Raw genomic sequence first — 26,294 nt, forward strand, 5'->3', positions numbered from 1 at the left:
CATGACATCAGCATGGCTTCAGGCATAGCTCAGAGCATGAACATCTGCATGGCCTTTAGAGGTAACACGGGCCACGGACACCAATACAATGTTCCATTATTATCTGGTAATCAAGGAATCTATTTTCTTTTTGCTTGCTTTATAAGACTGTCTTTATGATATAAAATGTGATCTATACTGAAGAAAGTTTCATGAACTTCAGAAAAGAATGATTATTCCACAACTGTTGGGATATTCTGTAGGTATCTGTTAATTCCATTTGATATATAGTACATTTCAACCCAAAAGTTCTGCTGATTTTTGGTCTGGGTGATCTACCTATTGACTAAAATAGGTTCTTCAAGTCACCTAGTACTTTTGTAAATAAACTTAACTGTAACTCTAAATTCAGTAGTATTTGTATTATGAGGCTGAGTTTATCAACATCTGGTGCACGTATAATAGCTTTTTGGCAGATTGTTCCCTTTTAATATGGGCTGACACTCTTCCTTGCCTTTGACTATTTTTGGTTGAAATTTGCTCTTGTATAATTACAATAAAGATATCTGCTTGCATTTGGTTTCCAGCTCCATGAAAGAATTATTTTTCTATTCTTTACTTTTCAGCTAATCTATGTGTTTGCCAATGTATTACTATTTTATTTTTTACGGACAGTAGTTGGATCATGTTTTTTAAATCCAATCAACCAGGATATAACACTTCAATTAGATAGCTAAGACTATTTATATTTAAGGTTATTACTAAAACACATCTTATAATTTTCCCATGAAAATTATAGTAAGAGTTATTCTTTCATAAGCTCTCATGATTGTGACTAAAAGCCTCTATCCTCTACATATAATAGTCCTTTAAGTATCTTTTGAAATTCTGATTTATTGCTCATGTGTTAGCTGCTCAGGAAAATCTTAATTTCTTTGATTTTTTTTAAACTTTTATTAATTACACTTTATTGACTTTGTATTCTCCCCAAAACCCCTCCCTCTTCCCCTCCTAATCCCACCTTCCCTCCCCCTTCTTCACGAATGCCCCTCCCCAAGTCCACTGATAGGGGAGGTCCTCCTCTCCTTCCTTCAGATCCTAGTCTATCAGATTTCATCAGGAGTGGCTTCATTGTCATCTTCTGTGGCCTGGTAAGGCTGCTCCCCCTTCAGGAGGAGGTGATCAATGAGCAGGCCAATCAGTTCATGTCAGAGGCAGTCCCTGTCCCCATTACTATGGAACCTACTTAGACACTGAACTGCCGTGGGCTACATCTGTGCAGGGGTTCTAGGTTATCTCCATGCATGGTACTTGGTTGGAGTATGAGTCTCTGGAAAGACCCCTGTGTTCAAATTTTTTGGTTCTGTTGCTCTCCTTGTGGAGTTCCTGTCCTCTCCAGATCTTACTATTTCCCACTTCTTGCATAAGATTCCATGCACTCTGCTCACCAGTTGGCCATAAGTCTTAGCATCTGCTTTGATAGTCTGTAGGGCAGGGCCATTCAGAGGCCCTCTGAGGAAGGTTCTTAGCTTGTTTCCTGTTTTCTTCTTCTTCTGATGTCCATCCTCTTTGCCTTTCAGGATGGGGATTGAGCGTTTTAGTCAGTGTCCTCTGTCTTGATTAGTTTCTTTAGGTGTACAGATTTTAGTAGGTTTATGCTATATTATATGTCTATATGAGTGAGTATATACCGTGTGTGTCTTTTTGCTTCTGGGATAGCTCACTCAGGATGATCCTTTCCAGGTCCCATCATTTACCTGCAAATTTCATGATTTCCTTGTTTTTCATTGCTGAGTAATATTCCATTGTGTAGATGTACCACAATTTCTGTATCCATTCTTAAGTCGAGGGGCATCTGGGTTGTTTCCAGCTTCTGGCTATTAGAAATAAAGCTGTTACAAACATGGTTGAGAAAATGTCCTTATTGTGTACTTGAGCCTCTTTTGGGTATATGCCTGGGAATGGTATGGCTGGATCTTGTGGAAGTGCTATTCCTAGTTGTCTGAGAAAGCGCCAGATTGATTTTCAGAGTGGTTGTACAAGTTTACATTGCCACCAGCAGTGGAGGAGGGTTCCCCTTTCTCCACAACCTCTCCAGCATGTGTTGTCACTTGAGTTTTTGATCTTAGCCATTCTGATGGGTGTAAGGTGAAATCTCAGGTTCGTTTTGATTTGCATTTCCCTGATGGCTAATGATGTTGAGCATTTCTTTGTTTCTCTGCCATTTGATATTCATGTATTGAGAATTCTCTGTTTAGCTCTGTTCCCCATTTTTTAATTGGATTAGTTGGTTTGCTGCTTTTCAGCTTCTTTAGTTCTTTATATATACTGGATATTAGCCCTCTGTCAGATAAAGGGTTGGTGAAGATTTTTTTCCCAATCTGTAGGCTTTCATTTTGTTTTGATAACTGTGTCCTTTGCTTTACAGAAGCTTTTCAGTTTCATGAGGTCCCATTTATTGATTGTTGCTCTTAGAGCCTGTGCTGTTGGTGTTCTGTTCAGGAAGTTGTCTCCTGTAACAATGTGTTCTAGGGTCTTCCCAATTTCTTCTTCTAACCGATTTAATGTGTCTGGTTTTATGTTGAGGTCTTTGACCTACTTGGACTTTAGTTTTGTGCAGGGTGATAAGTATGGTTCTATTTGCATTTTTCTACATGTCGATATCCAGTTAGACCAGCACCATTTGTTGAAGATTCTATCTTTTTTCCATTGTATGCTTTTGGCATCTTTGTCAAAGATCAGCTGTCCATAAGTGTGTGGGCTTGTTTCTGGGTCTTCTGTTCGGTTCCATTGATCCACCATTCTGTTTCTATGCCAGTACCACACAGTTTTTATTACTGTTGCTCTATAGTACAGCGTGAGATCAGGGATGGAGATACCTCCAGAAGATCTTTTATTGTAGAGAATTGTTTTAGCAATTCTGGGTTTCTTGTTATTCCATATGAAGTTGGGAATTTTTCTTTCCAGGTCTGTAAAGAATTGTGTTGGTAATTTGATGGGAATTGCATTGAATCTGTAGATTGCTTTTGGTAAGATGGCCATTTTTACTATGTTAATCCTGCCAAGCCATGAGCATGGGAGATCTTTCCATCTTCTCATATCTTCTTCTAATTCTTTCTTCAGTAACTTGAAATTTTTTTTAAAGGACAGCTTTGCTGGGTATAATAATCTGGATTTCTTTCATAACTTGAAATACTTGATTTCATGCTAACCTGGCCTCTATAGTTTTCCGCAACTTGCTTTTATATCACCACTGTTAGTATGATTTATTTATTCCTGGAATTTCAACTTTATTATGACATAGAACATTTGTTTTGGTTATATTTTTGTTAAGGGTTTTGATGCTTCCTGTATTTGGATGTCAACACCATTTTCTAGATTTGGGTACTTTATGCTGTAATTTTATTTAATAACTTTGCTATGTCTTTAATCTTCATTTGAGCTGCAATTTCTGCAAGAAAGCATTATATGTTAAGTACCTTAATTTACCCCACTGCTCTTAAAAGTTGGTTCTTTGAGAAAATCAACAAGATCAACAAACCCTTAGCCAAGCTAACTAAAAGGCAGAGAGACACCACCCAAATCAACAAAATCAGAAATGAAAAGGGGGACATAACTACAGACACTGAGGAAATCCAAACAATCATTAGGACTTACTTCAAAAGTCTATATGCCACAAAATGTGAAAATCTAAATGAAATGGACAATTTTCTTGATCGATTTGACTTACCAAAGCTGAATCAGGACCAGGTAAATCAACTAAATAGTCTTATATTCCCCAAAGAAATAGAAGCGGTCATCAAAAGTCTCCCATCCAAAAAAAGCCCAGGACCAGATGGCTTCAGCAAAGAATTCTACCAGACCTTCAAAGAAGAGCTAACTCCAATTCTCTTCAAACTATTCCACAAAATAGAAACAGAAGGAACATTACCAAACTCATTCTATGAAGCCACAGTCACCTTGGTACCTAAACCTCACAAAGACTCAACAAAGAAAGAGAATTTCAGGCCAATCTCCCTTATGAGCATTGATGCAAAAATACTTAACAAAATACTTGCAAACCGAATCCAAGAACACATCAAAGATATTATCCACTATGACCAAGTAGGCTTCATCCCAGGTATGCAGGGGTGGTTCAATATATGGAAATCCATCAATGTGATCCACCATATTAACAAATTGAAAGAAAAAAACCACATGATAATCTCCGTAGATGCTGAAAAAGCATTTGACAAAATCCAACATCCATTCATGTTTAAAGTCTTGGCGAGATCAGGGATACAAGGCACATACCTAAACATAGTAAAGGCAATATACAGCAAGCCTATAGCCAACATCAAACTGAATGGAGAGAAACTTAAAGCATTCCCAGTGAAATCAGGGACAAGACAAGGCTGCCCACTCTCTCCATATCTCTTCAACATAGTCCTGGAAGTCCTTGCTAGAGCAATAAGACAGTTGAAGGAGATCAAGGGGATACAGATTGGAAAGGAAGAAGTCAAATTATCACTATTTGCAGATGATATGATCGTATCTGTGAGTGACCCCAAAAACTCTACCAGGGAACTCCTACAGCTGATAAACACCTCCAGCAAAGTGGCCGGATACAAAATTAACTCAAAAAAATCAGTAGCCCTCCTGTATACAAAAGACAAAAGGGCTGAGAAATAAATTAGGGAAAAAACACCCTTCACAATAGCCACAAATGACATAAAGTACCTTGGTGTAACCCTAACGAAGCAAGTCAAAGACTTGTATGAAAAAAATTTCCAGTCTCTGAAGAAAGAATTAGAAGAAGATATGAGAAGATGGAAAGATCTCCCATGCTCATGGCTTGGCAGGATTAACATAGTAAAAATGGCTATCTTACCAAAAGCAATCTTCACATTTAATGCAAAACCCATCAAATTGTCAACACAATTCTTTACAGACCTGGAAAGAAAAATTCCCAACTTCATATGGAATAACAAGAAACCCAGAATTGCTAAAACAATTCTCTACAATAAAAGATCTTCTGGAGGTATCTCCATCCCTGATCTCATGCTGTACTATAGAGCAACAGTAATAAAAACTGTGTGGTACTGGCATAGAAACAGAATGGTGGATCAATGGAACCGAACAGAAGACCCAGAAATAAACCCACACACTTATGGACACCTGATTTTTGAAAAGATGCCAAAACCATACAATGGAAAAAAGATAGCATCTTCAACAAATGGTGCTGGTCTAACTGGATGTCTACATGTAGAAAAATGAAAATAGATCCATACTTATCACCCTGCACAAAACTGAAGTCCAAGTGGATCAAAGACCTCAACATAAAACCAGACACATTAAATCGGCTAGAAAAAAAAGTGGGGAATATCCTAGAACTCATTGGTACAGGAGAAAACTTCCTGAACAGAACACCAACAGCACAGGCTCTGAGAGCAACAATCAATAAATGGGACCTCATGAAATGAAAAGCTTCTGTAAAGCAAAGGATACTGTCATCAAAACAAAGCGACCACCTACAGATTGGGAAAGAATCTTCACCAACCCTTTATCTGACAAAGGACTCATATCCAGTATATATAAAGAACTAAAGAAGCTGAAAAGCAGCAAACCAAGTAATCCACTTAAAAAATGGGGAACAGAGCTAAACAGATAACTCTCTGTAGAGGAATATCGAATGGCAGAGAAGCACTTAAAGAAATGCTCAACCTCATTAGCCATTAGGGAAATGCAAATCAAAACAACCCTGAGATTTCACCTTACACCTATCAGAATGGCCAAGATCAAAAACTCAAGTGACAACACATGCTGGAGAGGTTGTGGAGAAAAGGGAACCCTTCTCCACTGCTGGTGGCAATGTAAACTTGTACAAGCACTCTGGAAATCAATCTGGTGCTTTCTCAAACAACTAGGAATAGTGCTTCCTCAAGATCCAGCCATACCACTCCTAGGCATATATCCAAAAGAGGCTCAAGTACACAAAAAGGACATTTTCTCAACCATGTTTGTAACAGCTTTATTTCTAATAGCCAGAAGCTGGAAACAACCCAGATGCCCCTCAACTGAAGAATGGATACAGAAATTGTGGTACATCTACACAATGGAGTATTACTCAGCAATGAAAAATAAGGAAATCATGAAATTTGCAGGTAAATGGTGGGACCTGGAAAGGATCATCCTGAGTGAGCTATCCCAGAAGCAAAAAGACACACACGGTATATACTCACTCATATAGACATATGACATAAGATAAACCCACTAAAATCGGTACATCTAAACAAACTAAGCAAAAGAGAGGACCCTAACTAAAACGCTCAATTCCCATCCTGAAAGGCAAAGAGGATGGACATCAGAAGAAGAAGAAAACAGGAAACAACCTAGGAACCTGCCACAGAGGGCCTCTGAAAGCCTCTGCCCTGCAGACTATCAAAGCAGATGCTGAGCCTGATGGCCAACTGTCGGGCAGAGTGAATGGAATTTTATGTAAGAAGTGGGAAATAGCAAGAGCTGGAGAGGACAGGAACTCCACAAGGAGAGCAACAGAACAAGAAAATTTGAACACAGGGAACTTCCCAGAGACTCATACTCCAACCAAGGACTATTCATGGAGATAACATAGAACCCCTGCACAGATGTAGCCCATGGCACTTTAGTGTCCAAGTGGGTTCCATAGTAATGGGAAGAGGGACTGACTCTGACATAATCTGATTGGCCTGCTCTTTGATCACCTCACCCTGAGGGGAGAGCAGCCTACCAGGCCACAGAAGATGACAATGCAGCCACTTCTGATGAGAACTGATAGTCTAAGATCAGAAAGAAGGAGAGGAAGACCTCCCCTATCAGTGGACTTGGGGAGGGGCATGCATGCAGAAAGGGGATGAAGGGTGGGATTGGAGGGGAGGAGGGAGGGGCTTATGGGGGGATACAAAATGAATAAAGTGTAATTAATAATAATAATAAAGAAAAAAAACACTGAAGACAGCCCTTGGCTATAGTACTTAATGATCTTTTATTATTACTAAATAATATGCTTGAAAGTTATTCATAAAGTGATCCCTTTTATTTATCAGAAAAAAATAAATAAATAAACCCAACAACAATAATATACTTAAAAATGAAAAAAAAAAAGGAATAAAGAAATAATAAGCAGATGTTCTGGATAGGTTTATGTAAACTCGACATAAGCTCCGGTCATCTGAGAGAAGGGGACCTCGACTGAGAAAATGCTTTCAGAAGCTAGAACTCTACTCAGGCAAGCCTGGAGGGCATTTTCTTAAGCAGTGATTGACAGGGGCCCCCAGCCCAATGCAGGTGGGACCACCACAATCTGGTCCTGGGTTCTATAAGAACACACCCTGAGAAGTCATAAGGAGCAAGCCAGGAAGTAACACCCTCCATGGCCTCTGCATCAGCTCCTCCTCCAGGTTCCAGTCCTGTTTGAGTTTCTGTCCTGACTTCTGCCAGTGAACTGTGACTTGGGATATGTAAGCCAAACAAATCCTTCGCTCCCCAAGTTTGCAGTCACGGTGCCTCATCACAATAATGTAACACTAAGACACAAGATCAAAGAAAAAAAAGACAGGTAAAAAGGAAAGGAATGTCAGAAAGAAGTAAAAGTTACAATTACAAAATAAAGAATGTATAAACAAAATTAGATGAAATTAGCAGAGGAACATAGGGGATTAAAAACTAAATAATAATAAAAGCATCAATAAAGAGAAGAATTATTAAAGAGAGGCAGAGAAAGACAAGAGTTGTAGATACTCCTTCCTAGCGACTAGTACACATCCACCGGGAGGCAGGATAGGTAGAGTTCCCGCAGTTTCCACTGCTCCTGTCATACCAGCTGATGCTGACGTTAGCTGTGGGGCCAACACAATATTTGTCAATATCATGCTGTCAGCAACCAGGCTCTATTCACCTGAGAGGCTTCCCTTCTCTTCATGCCAGGATCCTCTGTTACTGAGCCCAGTTAGTTTTATAGTTCACCCACTGGTCTGCTTCTCACAGTTGCTTGAAGCCAAATAAAGAGGTGCTGCCCGAGTGCATGGCAAAATGGGGCAGCAAACAGAGCTGAGTTATGTACCCGATGGAGAGGACCAAGGTGCTGAAGTACTCTGTCTGCTGCTCTTGTGTGCTCAGACTCTGCCCTGAAGAGGGTCGGGAGTTACGAGAATGAGATGATCCACTGGAATTTGTTTTAGTCTTCCAGACCTGCCCAGCAGTAAACCCCATGTAGTAAGCAGATGACCAATGAATGCGCAAGCCACCAGCTCCAGCACCGATCCTCCACAGCAACCCACAGGGCCCCATCCTTGCCACACAGGATGTGGCTACCAGTCAGCACGCCTTCCACACCCCTGCCTGACTACTCCCTTTAACTGTGGGTACACATCTGAGCTCCCCCTCCCATGGATGGTTCTTGTGGCCTTCTCTCCCCAGAGACAGTAGCAGGGTGTCTTCATGCTCCCTGACTAGTGACTCTCTCTGAAGTCTCAACCAATAACCCCTCTTCCTAGTTGGTGCTTGGCTGTTACAACCAAAATGATGGGCGTGACACCGTGGAGTCGCTGCTGTTTTCCCCAGCAGCAGCAGGCTGCCATCACCGGACTCTTCCCACTCAAAGACTGTCATGGGGAAGCTTCTAGTATGCCATCTTTCTCGAGAAGCTCGTCTGTAGTTTTGCTGCTACTTTTCCTAAAAGCTAACTTTCGACTTTGCTGATCCATTTAGTTGCATGTGTTTTAACTTGATAATTTAGGTTTATGTTATTTTTACGTGTGTGTGTGTGTTGCAGAGCATGAAACTGGGTCATTGTACAAGCTAAACAAGTGCCCTATGCTGAGCCACACCTCAAATTGTTATCCTTTCTCTTTAAAAACTTGTATTGTTTGAGAATTTCATATATGCATATAATATGCTTAGATCAAATGGACCCTCTATTTCCTCCCCTCTGACTGTCTCATTGGCTCCACCATCACTCTTCCCTCCCAACTGCATCCACTCTTTCTAAACCCATTGAATTCACTTTGTGCTGGTCTTATGTGCTTAGGTTTAGGGCCAAAAACTGGAAGGTGGGGAGCCTGTCATGGCTGGCATCTCAGATCCTTTCTTTCTTTCTTTCTTTCTTTCTTTCTTTCTTTCTTTCCTTTTTTTTTTTTCTTTCTTTCTTTCTTTTTCTACTCTATCTTCTTTTAAATCTTATTTTTTATTAATTACAGTTTATTCACTTTGTATCCCAGCTGTAACCCCCTCCCTCATCCCTTCCCAATTCTACCCTCCCTCATCTCTACCCATGCTCCTCTTCCAGTCCACTGATAGGGGAGGTCCTCCTCCCCTTCCATCTGATCCTAGTCTATCAGATCTCATCAGGAGTGGCTGCATTGTCTTCCTCTGTGGCCTGGTAAGGCTTCATCCCCCTCAGGGGGAGGCAATCAAAGAGCAGGATACTGAGTTCATGTCAGAGACAGTCCTTGTTCCCATTACTAGGAAAGCCACTTGGACACTAAGCTGCCAAGGTCTACATCTGTGCAGCGGTTCTAGATTATCTCCATGAATGGTCCTTGGTTGGAGTATTAGTCTCAGAAAAGACCACTCTGCCCAGACTTTTTTTTTCTCTCCTTGTGGAGCTCCTGTCCCAACCAGGTCTTTCATTTCCCCCTTCTTTCATAAGATTCTCTGTACTCTGCCCAAAGTTTGGCTGTGAGTCTCAGCCTCTGCTTTGATACCTTGCAGGGTAGAGTGTTTCAGAGTACCACTGTGGTAGGCTCCTGTCCTGTTCCGTTTTCTCCCTCTTCCGATGTTCATCCCATTTGCCTATTTCAATGAGGATTGATCATCTTACCCAGGGTCCTCCTTCTTGCTTAGCTTCTTTAGGTGTACAGATTTTAGGATGATTATCCTATATTATATGTCTAATAACATTTTCTGATATCTTTAAAATGTAGTTGCAGCATCATAGGATTTTTTTAATTTTAACTTTAATTATACTTTATTTATTTTGTATCCCCCCTCTAGTTCCCTCCCTCCTTCTCTCCCAAACCCTCCCTTCCTCCTCTTTCTCCACACATGCCCCTCCCCATGTCCACTGGTATGGGAGGGTTTCTTTTTCTTCCTTCTGATCCTAGTCTGTGAGGTCTCATCAGGAGTGGATGCATTGTCTTCCTTTGTGGCCTGGTAAAGCTGCTCCCCCTCAGGGAAAGGTGATTAAAGAGCAGGCCAATCAGTTCATGTCAGAAGCAGTCTCTGTTCTCATTACTATGGAACCCACTTGGACACTGAACTGCCGTGGGCTACATCTGTGCAGGGGTTCTAGGTTATCTCTATGCATGGTACTTGGTTGGAGTATGAGTCTCTAGAAAGACCTCTGTGTTCAAATTTTTTGGTTCTGTTGCTCTCCTTGTGGAGTTCCTGTCCTCTCCAGATCTTACTATTTCCCACTTCTTTCATAAGATTCCCTGCATTCTGCCCAAAGTTTGGCCATCAGGCTCAGCATCTGCTTTGATAGTCTGCAGGGCAGAGCCTTTCAGAGGCCCTCTGTGGGAGGCTCCTAACTTGTTTCCTGTTTTCTTCTTCTTCTGATGTCCATCCTCTTTGCCTTTCGGGATGGGGATTGAGCATTTTAGCCAGAGTCCTCCCTGTAGATTGGTTTTTTTAGGTGTACAGATTTTAGTAGGTTTATCCTATTTTATGGTTTTCTTGTTTTTAATTGCTGAATAGTATTCCATTATGAAAATGTACCACAACTTCTGTAGCCATTCCTTAGTTGAGGGACATTGTTTCCAGATTCTGGCTGAAAATAAAGCTGCTACGAACATGGTTGAGCAAAATTTCTTGTTATATAATTGAGCATGGTACTGGCATAGAAACCAGCTGATGGATCAATGGAATCTAATAGAAGACCCAGAAATAAACCCACACACTTATGGATACTTCATTTTTGACAAAGAAGCCAAAACCATACAATGGAAAAAGACAGCATCTTCAACAAATGGTGCTGGTTTAACTGGATGTCTACATGTAGAAAAATGAAAATAGATCCATACCTATCACCCTGCACAAAACTAAAGTCCAAGTGGATCAAAGACCTCAACATAAAACCGACACACTAAACCAGTTAGAAGAAAAAGTGGGGAAGAGCTTTGAAGTCATTGGCACAGGAGAAAACTTCCTGAACACAACACCAATAACAGAGGCTCTAAGAGCAATAATCAATAAATGGAACTTCATGAAACTGAAAAGCTTCTGTAAAGCAAAGGACACTGTTGTCAGAACAAAATGACAGCCTACAGACTGGAAAAGATCTTCACCAACCCTATATTTGACAGCGGGCTAATATCTAGAATAAAGAACTCAAGAAGTTAAAGAGCAACAAATAAAGCAATCCGATTAAAAAATGGGGCACAGAGCTAAGCAGAGAATTTTCAACAGGGGGATATCGAATGGCAGAGAAACACTTAAAGAAACGCTCAACATCCTTAGCTATCAGGGAAATGCAAATCAAAACGACCCTGAGATTTCACCTTATACCCACACAATGGCTAAGATCAAAAACTCAAGTGACAATACATGCTGGAGAGGTTGTGGAGAAAGGGGAACCCTCCTCCACTGCTGGTGGGAATGTTTGGAAATCATTATGGTGCTCTCTCACATAGTTAGGAATAGTGCTACCTCAAGATCCAGCTATACCACTCCTAGGCATATATCCAAAAGATGCTCAAGTATACAATAAGGACATTTGCTTAGATCCTTTCTTAACAAGTCACTTGAAAGTTGTTCAGGCCTGCTTTGTAATCCTGCAAGTGAGTAATTCACAAAAGTCTCACTGTTTAAAGTAGCGAGGCTCTTGTTATCATTGAGCAGACATGGTCTTACGTGGTTATTATTTCAAACCTACAGTTGGGTTGTTTAAATTTTCATATTCTTAGATTCACTTTGCTTGCTTCATTTATCAGTTTGTGCGAGAGGTCTGTTAAACATCTTTCAAGTAAGTTATGATCTTGTATAATTTTCCTTGTATTTCTGTCACTTTAGGATTTAAGCTGCATTAGTAAAAGCATACAACATTTAAATTGTTATAAATTCTTGGTGAGTTACATCTTTTATCATTATGAAGTGCCCTTCTGTCTTTGCTAACGGCTTTTTTTTTCATTACAGTCAGTTTTGTCTGAAACGACTGACCACCCACTGTCTTTTATTTGCATTTTATCTTATGCCCAGCTATTTTAGATGCTTTTACTGGGAAATCCAGTCTAGTTGTTTAGCCTACAATATGGCAGTTCAGACGGCTGTGATTTTCCTCAGTCAATTTTTTCCTCCAACGTGGTTTCTTGGATTACCTTTCATTGTTTTCTGAGCTCTTTCTTTCCAGCCTTCTTACTTTAGTAACTCACTCTTCCAACAAAGATGTTACCTTCTCTTCTTGCTTGGGTGGCTGTTGCCTGTAACCTATACCTCTGAGGGCAGTGGAGCAGAAAATGAGACAAAGTAAATCTAAATACTTATGGAACAGCTCATGGCGCTTTCTCCAGAGACTGAACACCCCATCCATAGTTTATTTATGGATCGTTCTAATGTTTCCTCTGCTAAAATCGGTAAAATGAAGTACTAAATTTAGAATTACATCGAGAATTCTCTAGTTCATGAATCATTGGCACCAAAGTGAAAACAGAATTTCAAGCCAAGAGAAAGTGCCAGCTAAAAATGGAGTGGAAAAAGTGAACAGAGCTCCAGAGAAGCACTTCCCTTCTCTGTGCTCCTGCCCCTTTGTCTCCTTGCTGGCACCATGAAGCCAGACCCCTGCCAAGTAGGTCTCTCTTCTGCCCAGAATTAGAACTCTGCCTGGTGATACTGAGACTTCTCACACAGTGGGCGGACCCTCACCTCCCACTTGCCATTCTTTGATAGAATTACATCCTTTAGGTATTCCATATTCACTTTATTTCCTGTGTGAGGAAGAAAACAATAGCAGCCACCTTACCCGGAGGTCGCAGGAACTGGGCTGGGTACAACAACAGAGATAGATTTCTAGTGTTTGGAAATGCCAAGCATGTTATTACTCACGAAATGACTTTTCACTAAGTGTAAGCCCTTAGCAACACTCCTCACTCCCTTTCCAAGGACCGGAGCAGTAAAATCCTTATCATCAAGATACATTGTACACACAAAACCTACCATGCTTTCTAGCTCACGTCTTAATTTAGATCAATCTTTATGCGGCATCTAAGACTATATGGCTATACAAACACACACATCTATTCAAATACATATGTATGCATGTATAATTGCATCTGTGTGCAGGCCACAGCCAACTCTTAGTGCAGCTTCCAAATTGACAGGAAATATAACTGCATATTGTCACTAACCCATTAACAATAAAACAGAACGCCATTCCTCTGCATATGGATGCTTTGGGCTTTGGACAAGGCCAGTTTGCCTTGTGACTGTTGGTTGTTTCTTCCTAGATAGTATCAGGCTGTGGGCACGCATCTTAGTAGATTACTACCAGGGAGGCAGAGGCGGGCAGATCTCTGTGAGTTTGAGGCCAGCCTTGTCTACAAAGAGCATCCAGGACAGTCAAGAGAAATCCTGTCTGAAAAAACCTGAAAACCAAAAACCAAACCAACCAAACAAAAAACCCCAACTCTGCACCCCCCCCAAAAAAAAAAGATTAACACAAATGCTATTACCTGTCTGATCTAAAGAGAATTAACATTATTTGGATGAACTCAGATGTCTTTTACCATCTAAGACACAGAAAGAAACATGAATTTTAGTCAGACACCCTAAAAGAAAATTATTCACAAGTACATCAGTCTTAGGACAGCCTATTTCCAAACCAAGAAATTCAGCAAGAAGGATTAACAGGGGGTTCTTCTTATTCACATTGCAGATAAATATACCGGTGAGTAAGAACCAAAGACTCTTGTTTTCCTCAGAAAGAAACAGGGGACGGGTCTTGCCATCCTAGGCAAGCTCTGATTGCAAAGCTTAGCTGGCTTAAAGTAAATTCTGAACAAACATTCTTGGGCTTTCTCTATGACATCGGATGTGTGTGTAGACTGCTTATTAACTAACTAGGAAAGGAAACTTAGAACTGCTCCTGGTACACGGGTTCATAAAACTTAAATCAAATTATACACTTAATAAAGTATTCCAGAGTAGAATTATAAAGGGTTAAAAAATCCATATATTCATTAAAATAAAAGGGCACAATAAGTGTTGATAGTCCTGAACAAGTGATTGCCACAAAGCTTTATGAAATTATCACTGACATTTTATTTTGAAAACTCTATATGATATACATAATTAAATTGAAGTTTTTAAATGTGTATATAAATCACAATTCAGGAAATTATCCACTGAGACGTGGCTAATCATGTCAAATTTAATTTCACAGAGCAGGTTATCATGTAAAGTTCTTATCCTCAATCTTTATAATGTTTCATTTATTTTTTACTACATCTAATCAGAAATCATCAGTTTCCTTAATCAAGACCAATAAAGGAGTAGATAGAGGAATTCTGTAGCCAACCTGAGAAGATGGATGGCTACCCTGAGTCACTTTGGGATGTTTGAAGTTTACCTATATTGTTTTGACTCTTCATTATGTTTGTTGTTTTTAAATTCTGTACTCATACATAGAAAACACTAGAAATGGTGATAAAGTTTTGGGTCATTTGTTGTTTCGAAAAGAAAATATTTATGTTTCCTTCATTGACATTTCACCATCATTAATACTGTTGGTTTCTACCTGAATGTATAATAAGGGAAATCTGCATACCATCTTCTCCATGTGAGCTCCCAATACCTAGAACACATTTTATCTGGAACCACCAGTGGCCATCCCTATAATGATCCCAGAAGAATTTGCTACCTAGCAACACATAGCCACCACACTCCCCTGAAAAGCAGAGAGGGCAATGTAAACCAAGGAACAAAATATCCACCCAACAAAGACAAGACCAGAATTACAATCTTCTCAAACCCAGATGTTTATATGTCAATGGGAAAATGCTATTAATAACAGCCAGGGCAGTATTCTGCAGTAGAATCTAGGAACCCTAACACGACAGGCCCTGAGGATTGCAACAGAGCTGAAACATAAGACAGAGATCTTAAAATAGCCTTTATGAATATGACATAGTCCTTAAAGAGAAAATCAACAAACCCAGCCCTACAAAAAGCACACAAAAGAAAATTCCAATCTAACATGGTTAACCAGACCCCCCCCCCAAAAAAAAACAGGCCAGTAAATCAAAAGACACACACACATGCATATACACACAACAAAATAATAGAAATCAACCAATACTGCTTATTGAGTCTCTCAATATCAGTGTTCTTAATTCCCAATTTAAAAAACTCAGACTAACAGAACGCGTACAGAAATAGAATCTATTCTTCTGCTGCATCCAAGAAACACAATGTAATATCAAGGATAGACTTCACCTTGGGGTAAAGTGTTAGAATGCGCTTAAGAAGCAAGTTGGCAGTTGTGGTAGTTTTACACAATGGAATACTACTCAGCAATTAAAAACAAGGAAAACATGAAATTTGCAGGCAAATAGTGGGATCTAGAAAAGATCATCCTGAGTGAGGTATCCCAGGAGCAGAAAGACACACATGGTATATACTCACTTATATAGACTTATAAGATAGGATAAACATACTAAAATATGTGCACCAAAAGAAGATAATCAAGAAAAAGGACCTAGGGTAAGGTGATCAATCCTCACTTAGAAAGACAAATGGTATGGACATGGGAAGTAGGAGAAAACAAGTAACAGGACAGGAGCCTACCATAGAGGGCCTCTGAAAGACTCTACCTAGCAGTGTATCAAAGCAGATGCTGAGCCTCATAACCAAACCTTTGGCAGAGTACAGGGAATCATACAATAAAAGGGGGAGTTAATATGACTGGGAGAGGACAGGAGCTCCACAAGGAAAAAATATATCAGGGCACGGGGGTCCTCTATGAGACTGTTTCTCCAAACAAGGACCATGTATGGATACAACCTAGAACCCCTACTCAGATGTAGCCCATGGTAGCTCAGTAACCAAGTGGATTTCCATAGTAAGGGGAACAGGGACTATTTCTGACATGAGCTCAATGACTGGATCCTTTACTTGGCCAAGGGGGGAACAATATTGTTAGACCACAGAGGAGGACATGGCAGCTAGTCCTGAAGATATCTGATAAGCTAAGATGGAAGGGGAGGAGGACCTCCCCTAGCAGTGGACTTGGAAAAGGATAGGGAGGAGATGAGGGAGGGAAGGTGAGATTGGGAAGGAATGAGGGAGGGGGCTACTGCTAGGATACAAAGTAAATAACCTGTGATTAATATAAAAAATTAATTAAAAAATACACTATTCCTTTTCAATATCATTCTGAGTGGTATTATAAGCTATCACTCCCTCAAAGAGTTTCTGGACATCTTTGCCAAAACCAATGATTTCACTTCCTACAACCTGTGTTGCATCTTGTAATGATTAAATTGCCAATTTAATCACTTATAATAAAAATTTCCATAAGAAAAAATATAATAGATTTTTAACTTGTCTTCTGAAAATTTATAAAACTCTGAAAGATTACCAAACTTTTTGAAAATCTTGATTGATTTAAATAAGTGGAAAACCTTGGGGACACTGAATAAATGATACAATGAAAGAAAAAAAAAAGAAGCAAGTTGGCATAGAGATTTTAATAGCTAACAAGATAGACTTGAACCAAAATGTTTCCAAAGAGATTGAGAAGGACACTACATACTCAGCAGAAAAATCCACCAAGAGGACATTACAATTCTTACCATCTATGCAACAAACACAAGGGCACCCATGTTCATAAAAGAAACACCTGACTTCTCATTGGAGATGCTGGCAGTCAGCAGGGCCTGCACAGATGTGCTAACAGACTCTAAGAGACCACAGAAGCCAGCCCAGACTACCATAACCAAAAAAACTTTCCATCACCATCAATGGTGTCTCAATTTGGGTTAATATTTCTATGATAAAATACCATGACCAAAAGCAAATCAGGGAGGAAAGGGTTTATTTGCCTTATGTATATATATATCCATAGTCCATCACTGAAGGAAGTTAGGGCAGGGACTCAAACCTGGCAGGAACCTGGAGGCAGGAGCTGATGCAGAGGCCATGGAGGGATGCTGCCTGCTGGCTTGTTCTCATGGCTCGCTCAGCCTGCTTTCTAATAGAGCCCAGGGATGGCCCCACCCACAATGGGCTGGGCCTTCCACATCAAGCACTAAGAAAATGCTCTACAGGCTTACCTACAGCCCAATCTTAGAGAAGCATTTTCTTAACTCCACTCCCCTCCTCTCTGATATTCTAGCCTGTGCCAAGTTGACATAAAATTCGGCAGCATAATTGACCCCTTCTTAGTCTGACACACAACAACTTTTTTGTGGCATGCAAAAAAGTTAATTTTTTATTTTTAAAATTTATTTATTATTTAAATTTATTTTAAACTCTTTAAATATTTTATTTTTAACAATTTATTAATTTTTTTATCCCGATTGTAGCCCTCCTCCTCATCTTCTCCCAGTCCCACCTTCCCTACTTTCTACCTCTAATCCCTTCCCCTCATCCACTAAAAGGGGGAGTCATCCTCCCCGTCAACTGACCCTAGCTTAAAGTCTCATCAGGACTGCCTGTATCCTCATCTCCTGTGGCCTGACAAGGCCCTATCACCAGGGGGAAGTGATCAAAGAGCAGGCTCTGAAAGGCTCCACCAACAGGAGATTGAAGCAGATGCAGACTCAACAGCCAAGACTCACAGAGCTCAGGAAGTCTTATGGAAGAAGCAGGGAGGGGATAGAAGGACGTGAAGGGGACAGGTGCTCCACAAGGCAACCAACAAAGCCATGAAATCTGAGCCATCGGGAGTCTGCAGAGAATGATGTACCACCCAAGGACCATGCATGGAGGGGACCTAGACCCCTGGCTCAGATGTAACTAACTGATAGGCAGCTCAGTCTCCATATGGGTACCCGAGTAAGGGGAGCAGGGCTGTCTCTGACACGAGCTTGGTTGCCTGCTCTTTGATCACCAAACAACTTTTAAGAGCCAAGTTCTACTTTTTTTTAGATCATCCCCAACATCTAAGAATAAGAATAATAAATGTCACAAATATAAAACATTGTAAATTTAGAAGTCCCACAGAATTTATCAATTAAAACACTTTAAAAGTTCAGCCTCTATAAAAATCCAAAATCTCTTTTAAAATCCAGAATCTCCTTTATTCAAAATCTCTCCACTATAGGCTTTTGTAGAATCAAAAATAAGTTAAATACTCTCTTACTTCAAGTGTGCACACCAGGGCACAGTCACAATCTAAAAAAAAGGAAAAATCACACTCTAACAGTGTAAATAATTCAATGTTCTATATCTGAGATTTACTCACGATTTTCTGGGCTCCTCCAAGGGATTTCCACTTCTCTGGCTCCGCCCTCTGCAGCACACACAGCTCATCTTTTAGGCTCTGGCTGGCTCCACTCCACTGCCGCTGGCATTCCTGTTGGTTGTCTCATGGTACTGGAATTCCCCCAAATTCTAGGGTCTTCTACTGCAACTGGGTTGTACTTTCACCAATAGCATTTCCTAGGCTCTCTTCATGGTACCAGCCCTCAACTTCCCTGCATGACCCCTTTATTCCCGGGGCTTCCACTGCTACTTCAGCTGCACCTTCACCAGTGGCCTCTCCTGGCCTCTCACAGAGCCAGGCCTCAGCTGCTCTCCATGACCCCTTCATGCTTTCAAAACCAGGACCACCTGGGAGAGCTTACACATGACCAGGTTTGGCTGCCAGCACAGGTACAAACAAGGCCACCTCTGAACACAGCTTGCATGCTGACTCTGCGGAAACTCTTCTCCAAAGACTTCACCTCACATTTCATAATCACAGCTGATTCTTCAGCCCCAGCTGACCAGCATCCATTGTCCCAGGAAAGCAAAGGTTTTACATTTATGGTCTGGTCTCTTGTTAATCACAACTGATTTTTCAGCCTCAGCTGAGCAGCATCCATTGTCCCAGCAAAACAAAGGTTTTATTTAGTGTTTCTGGTTTCTTGTTAATCACAGCTGATTCTTTGGCTCCATCTGACCAGATGCCATGGATTCTTCAAACAAAAGGCTGTGTAGAGTCTTTGCTTCCCTATGAAACTTCAGGAGCCAGGCCTCTGTCACCTGAACTGATCTCAACATTGTTATCTTCCGTTCTCTTACACAACAGCCCACTCAGATCAATGTTTAATGGGCTTTTCTAGCCCAAAGTTCCAAAATCCGTCCCCAATCCTCTCCAAGACAGCATGTTCAGGTCTGTTACAGCAATTTCCCTCTAATCTGGTACCAAATGGTCTAGGTTACACTTACTGTTGCTAGGATGAAACACCATGACCATGTTAGGACGTTAGGAAGTTGGGGAGGGAAGAGTTTCCTTTCCTTGTGCTTCCATATCCATAGTCCATCACTGAAGAAAGTCGGGGCAGGAACTCAAACAGGGCAGGAACCTGGAAGCAGGAGCTGAGGCAGAGGCCATGGAGGGGTGCTGCTTGCTGGCATGTTCTCATGGCTGGCTCAGCCTGCTTTCTTATAGAACCCAGGATCACCAGCTCAGGAAAGGCCCACCCACAATGGGCTGGGCCCTCTCACATCAGTCACTAATTAAGAAAATGCTCTACAGGCTTGCCTACAACCAAATCTTATGGAGGCATTTTCGTAATTGTGGTTCCCTTATTCCAGATGATTTTAGCCTGTGACAAGCTGACTTAAAATTAACCAGCACTGATGGAGAAAATAAGACAGTCCATGAGTAAACCAAATTTAAGCAATATCTATAAATCCAAACCAACAAAAGGTTCTAGAAGGAAAACCCCAACTTAAAGAGTTTAAACACACCCAGGAAAACAGGAAATAAATACTTCTAGACCAGACAATCAAAGGAGGAAACACACACACACGCACACACACACACACACACACACACGCACAGAGGCACATACAATCACCACCATCACAGCAATATAATAGGATTCAACAAATACTGCTCATTGATATCTCCCAATATCAATTGTACACACATGGTATATGCTCACTCATAAGTGGTTATTAGATATACAATATAGGATAAACATACTAAAATCTACAGTCCTAAAGAAGCTAAGCAACAAGGAGGACCCTAGGGAAGATGCTCCATCCTCATTCAGAAGAACAAATGGGACAGATGTAAGAAGCAGGAGAAGACAGGGAAGAGGGAAGGAGCCTACCACAGAGGGCCTCTCAAAGACTCTACTGATCAAGGTATTGAAGCAGAGGCTGAGACTCATAGCCAAACTTTGGGCAGAGTGCATGGAACTTTAATTCTTCAATAAAAAGACACATAATAACAAATTGGATGTGAAAATAGGATCCATCCTTTTGTTATATCCAAGAAACACATCTTAACACCAAAGATAGACATTATCTTGGGGTTCAGAGGTAGAAAGTGATCTCTCAAAAAAAAAAAATGGACCTAAGAAGCAAGCTGGTGTAATCATATTAATATCTGACAAAAGAAACTTTAAGCCAAACCTAATCAGTAGAGATAGGGGAGGACATTAAAGGACTCATCAAAGGAAACATGTACTAAGAGGACATTGCAATTCTAAACACCTCTACACCAAACACAAGGACACCGAGTTCATAAAATAGACACTACTGCAGTGTAACTCACATGTTAACCCTTACACACGGGTAGTGGGAGACTTCAATATCGCTCTCTCTTTCCCCAGTAGACAGGTCATCCAGATAAAAGTTAAACAGAGAAATGCTGGCCTAAACCAAATGGACCTAACAGATATTTTCAAAATATTTCACTCGAACATCTAAGAATATACCTTCTTCTCAGAACCTCATGGAACGTTCTCCAAGATTGAACACATACTCAGACACAAAGCAAGTCCCAACAGATATAAGAAAATTGAAACAACTCCCTGAATTCTATCTAACCACCATGGATTAAAGCTGGATATTATTAACAGCAGGAACAGCAGAAAGCTTACAAACATGGAAACTGGATAACTCTCCATTGAATGAAAAATGGGTCCAGATAGAAATTAAGGAAAAAAATAGAAATGAATAAAAATGAATATACAACATACCTAATCAATGAAGGTTGGTTCTAAGAGGCAAGTTCATAGCACTAAGTGTCTACATTAAAACAACAACAACAACAACAAACGGAGAGATCTCACACCAGTAACTTAACAGCACACCTGGTAGCTCTAGAACAAAAAGAAGCAATCACACCCAGAATGAGTAGACAGCAAGGAATAATGAAACTCAGGGCTGAAACTATAAAATAGAAACAAACAAACAAAACCATAGAAAGAATCAATAAAACAAAGAGGTGGTTCTTTGAGACAATGAATAAGATTGACAAATTCTTATCCAGATTCACTAGAAGGTGGAAAGGGAATATCCAAATTAACGAAATTAAAGATGAAAATGGGAAATAAGAGCAGACACCAAGGAAATACACAGGCTCATAAGGACAAACTTTTAAAACTGTACTCTACCAAATTGGAAAATATTTTTTCAAAAATTGATAATTTTTTTTCGATACCACTTACCAAAGTTAAATAAAGATCAGACAAGCAATTTAAACAGTCTCCCAACCAAAAGCACAGGGCCAGATAGTTTTAGCAAGGAATTCTACAAGACTTTTAAAGAAGACTTAAAGCTAATACTCCTCAAATTATTTCAGAAAATAGAAACAGAAGGAATACTGCCCAGTTTGTTTTACAAGGCTACAGTTACCCTGATACCCAAACCACATAAAGACCCAACAGTGAAGGAGAATTAGTCCAATTTTTCTTATGAGCATGGATAAAAATTTTCTCAATAAAATATTGACTTCATCTCAGAGGTTCGGGGATAGTTCAACACACATAAATCAGTAAATGTAATCTAGAATATAAACAGACTGAAAGACAAAAGCCACATGGTCATCTCATTAGATCCGGAAAAAAAAAAAAAAGGACTTTGACAAAAATCCAACACCTCTTTATAATAAAAGTTCTGGAGAGAATAAAGATACGGGGACATACCTCAAAATAATAAAGGCAGTTTACAGTAGGTCCACAGCCATCATCAACTTAAATAAAGAGAAACTCAAAGCAATTCCACTAAAATCGGGAACAAGATTGTTCACTTTCTCCAATATAGTATTTAACTATTCAATATAGTATTTAACTTTTAGCTAGAGCAGTAATGCAACTAAAGGGGATTAAGGGTATACAAATTGGAAAGGAAGAAGTCAAAGTATCTTTATTTGCAGATGATATGATAGCATATATGTGACCCTAAAACTTTCACCAGGGAACACCTACAGCTGATTAGCAAAGTATCTGGATATATAATTAACTCATAAAAAGAATAACCCTCCTATATACAAATAACACATAGACTGGGAAAGACATCAGGGAAACAACATCTTTCACAATAGCCTCAAATAATATGTCTTGGGGTAACTCCAATCAAGCAAGTGAAAGACTTGTGTGATAAAAACTTTAGGCCTTTTCCTAAACAACGCAGGCTGTTGCCAAGACTGCAGGTTGCTCTCCACAAAGTGACAGCAAGGCCCCAGGGCTGAAGACAACATCTACACAGCTCACTGTAGAGGCCGAGCTGGTGCCTGCCTAGAGCTTCATCACTCCTGTGTTCTAGTGTCTTTGCTACAGGAAGGCACTCTGCATGCTACCAAAAGAGAAAGGCAAGCCCAACCCTGTCACCAGACCTTTTATCTACAGTCTGCCCTGCCTGCAAAGATATGCGAGGACAATGGTGGCACAAAGCTTGTGGGAGTGGCCAGCCAATGTTTGATCTGACTTAAGGCCCACTCTAAAGAGGGAACTTACACTCAATACTGCTTGTGTGATCAAGAATCTGAGACTCTATAGCCCAGGGACCTAGGGTAAAGCCGTATAGTACTGCTCTAAAAAAAAAAAAAAAGGAGCAACAACACAGTGACCCCTGATGACATTCTGCTATACTTGTAGATCAGTGCCCTGCTCAGCTGCCCTCAGACAAGCTCCTTCCTGCAACCGATGGGAACAAACACTGAGACCCACAGGCAGAATTTATGCAGAGAGTGAGAGATCCTGTAACATTCATTCCTAAATGGGATGTCTTCATCAAATCACTCTCATCGTGGCTCAGGTAACCCTGAGGAAGAGGAAGGGCAGAAAGAGTGCAAGGCAGAGTGGCTGGATGACACCAAGAAAGTAAGACCTTCTGAACCAACTGGGTCAATGGCACATTTAGACTCACAGATCCTGAGGGAGCGTGCACAGACCTGCACAGACCTGCACTCTGCATATACATTATGACTTTCGGTTTGGTGTTTTTATGGGATTCCTGAGTGTGGGAATGAGTGGGTCTCTGATTCTTGTGCCCTCCCCTGGGCTCTTTTCCTTCTATTTGTTTTGTCCCAATGTGATAGTTTTTGTTTTTAATTGTATTATACTTTAATTTATTTTGTTATTATTCCTTAGATTTAAGAATTGGTGTCTAAAAAAAAACCCAAAAATCTACATTTTATAATGGTGTATAAATTATAATTTTGAGCAAAATAAATGAAAATCATGCAACCACATTATAGAGTTGTGTATTAGAAACTGTGATTCCTTGGGAAAATGCCATCATTATAAACCCCAAATATTTCCCTCAAATATAGGAAGGTTTATTTCAGTTTCTACCACTGCTTTCTGTAAAGATTATGGACACAAACCTTGATATTTCCTATCTTCTGCTTTTCCCATCCTTAATGCTGGATGGTGTATAAAGTCCCCTGTTGTGTTATAAGGTGATTCTGGTCACATCATTTATGTAACACTTCCATTATTAATGTTAAAATATTTGTATGATTCTCAGAAACTGGTGACTTGGCAATTCAAACTGCAGGCAGCTGACAGTATTTCATGGTCTCACACACTCCCTATCCCCAGGCTTCTGAGAGTTGTGTTTGTCCTAGTTTGCACCTCTGTTCTCTTGGCCTGCTAGCCCCAAAGGGAGTTCAGTGAGCAGAAAGAAGACCTGGATGAAGTAAGGGACTGGCCGTTGGGTTGTGGGGAGAAATTGGCTTCATGCCTATGGTCCTCACTCATCTAGTCCGTGCTATGAGGTAGGGATTTTGTGCAGTATAGAGAACATCGAATCCACATTAAAAGACTGCAAATCCAAATACCAGCTCTGTCACTTTCTGGTTCGTGTGAGTGCGAAAGAAATGTGTTCAACCTGAATAAGACATGGCTTCTCATTTGTAAAGTGGGAACAGTGTTAAGAATTGATTAAAAAAATAGTGAAAGTGCCAGGCATGGTGTTACACTGTGAGTGCTCATCACAGCCAGGGCTGACCTCATTTGTTTGCTTCCTGTAATTCTGTTGCTACTCAGAATTCACAGGGATTTGCAACAAGAGTCTCATAAAGCAATAATATATGTACTATAGAGACTCAAACAGAAATTTACCTCCTTCTTGGGGTTTGTTGACAGTATGCAGTGAGCATTTGGCTAAACAATCACCTTGTTTAAGGTCGGCGGCCATACTCTCCTCTGGTGCTTGTATCTAAAAATAGATGAGAATTTTTCAGTTTCGAGTCTGGGAGAGAGAAAGAACATGCACCCGTTACAGGATCAGAAGATATTCTGGCTTTATTCCTTTGGATAGCAAGTGAAAATTAGTGTTTCTCCAGGGTGGCAGAGGTCTGGACACCAGCCAAAGGAAAGAGACTGTGGCTAGGACTGGTCTTGGTCAACATCAGTGTTTGTTTGTTTGTTTGTTTGTTTGTTTTTCTGATCAGGAACCAACAAATGTAAATGCCAAATTGGAATTCTGAGCTTAGACCTGCCAATGCCACGTCTCTGTGCTTATTTTTAGTGTACGTCTTAAGAGACACGATTATGAAACAGAAGGTGGAGCTGCATGGACAGTTGCTGAGCGCTTGAGGGTGAAAACACTCTGTACCTGGGTAAGGAAAGCATAGACGAGGCTAGGCAGAGCTGGGCCTCCCAAGCGCGAAGGCTCTGCCTTCCTCTCCCGCGGCTTCTGCAGCCAGCTACAACAAACAGGGAAGCTTAAAATAGCATGTTTATTATTTTATGTGCTGAAGGTCAGCACCCAACAGAGCACAGCCCCGGGTAAAAACCCAGGCCTTGATAGGATTGGTTCACTCCGGAAGCCCAGGGAGGTAACTTGTTTGCTTTGCTTTGTTTTCCTCGTTTTTGAGTCTCCACATTCCTTGTCTTGTGGCCTTCATCCACTTGCAGTGGCAGTGATGGTCACTCAAGTCCTCACAGGTTGTCCCCGGGACTCTGTTTCAACTTACAAAGGCTCTTGTGCTTTGTGTGTGATGAGACCTTAATTTCATCTCACCACGCTACGTAGCAGAGTGTTCTGAGTCTCTTTGGGAAGGGAGGCCTACTCTGTGTCTACAGTGTTTCACGTGGCAGGAGGGGAGAAATTGGCTTCTCTGAGAGTGAAGACTCTCAGAGCTTTTTGGTTTTCTGGTGTCTCTGGAAAGTTACTAGACTGAAGTTGTCCCAGCAGGTGGAGACTGAATAACGAAGGAGAGAAACCAGTAAATAGAGCAGGAAGGCAGTTACCCCTAGAGAGAAAGCAACATTTCTTTTGCCACCGGCTGCCCCCCAGAGGACGGGTGTTCAGTTCCCAGTGCCCAATGGTGGCTGACAACCATCTGTAATTCCAGTCCAGGGAATCTCGCCTATTCTAGCCATGTCGGGCACAACGCACACGCAATACACAGACATACATGACGGCAAAACACCCATACACATAAAATAGTCAATTAAATACTAATTAAAAATATATTTTGTTAGAAAAGCCGTGTAAATATGACGGGGGTATAGATTCATGAATGGATAGGCTACACACGGTGCCAGTGGAAATAAATGGCAAGCCTCGCAGTAGCGAGTCCTTGGATTAAAGCAACACCATCCCTGTGACTGTATTTCCTGTGGCCATAAAACCGCCTTTTTATTTTAGAGAAAAAAATTTATTTTTAGTTTATATTGAGTCTATTTTAGCTCTCCTCTGTGTCTCTTCCGCTTTTTCTCTGCCTTGACCTCGTATTCATCAACTCAGAAACTGAATAACTACTAAATGTGACTGTAGCAGGCGGGAGAATGTATCATAAACCTTCCAGACAAAGGCTTTATGGAGCGCAAACTTAGACCCAACAAAACAGGCCCCACAGAAGTAAGCACACACCTGACGAACTTCCCAGTAAGACAGCAGAGCAGTGTGGA

The sequence above is a fragment of the Meriones unguiculatus genome, chromosome 15 (assembly GCF_030254825.1).
Source record: "Meriones unguiculatus strain TT.TT164.6M chromosome 15, Bangor_MerUng_6.1, whole genome shotgun sequence".
Taxonomy (NCBI): Eukaryota; Metazoa; Chordata; class Mammalia; order Rodentia; family Muridae; genus Meriones; species Meriones unguiculatus.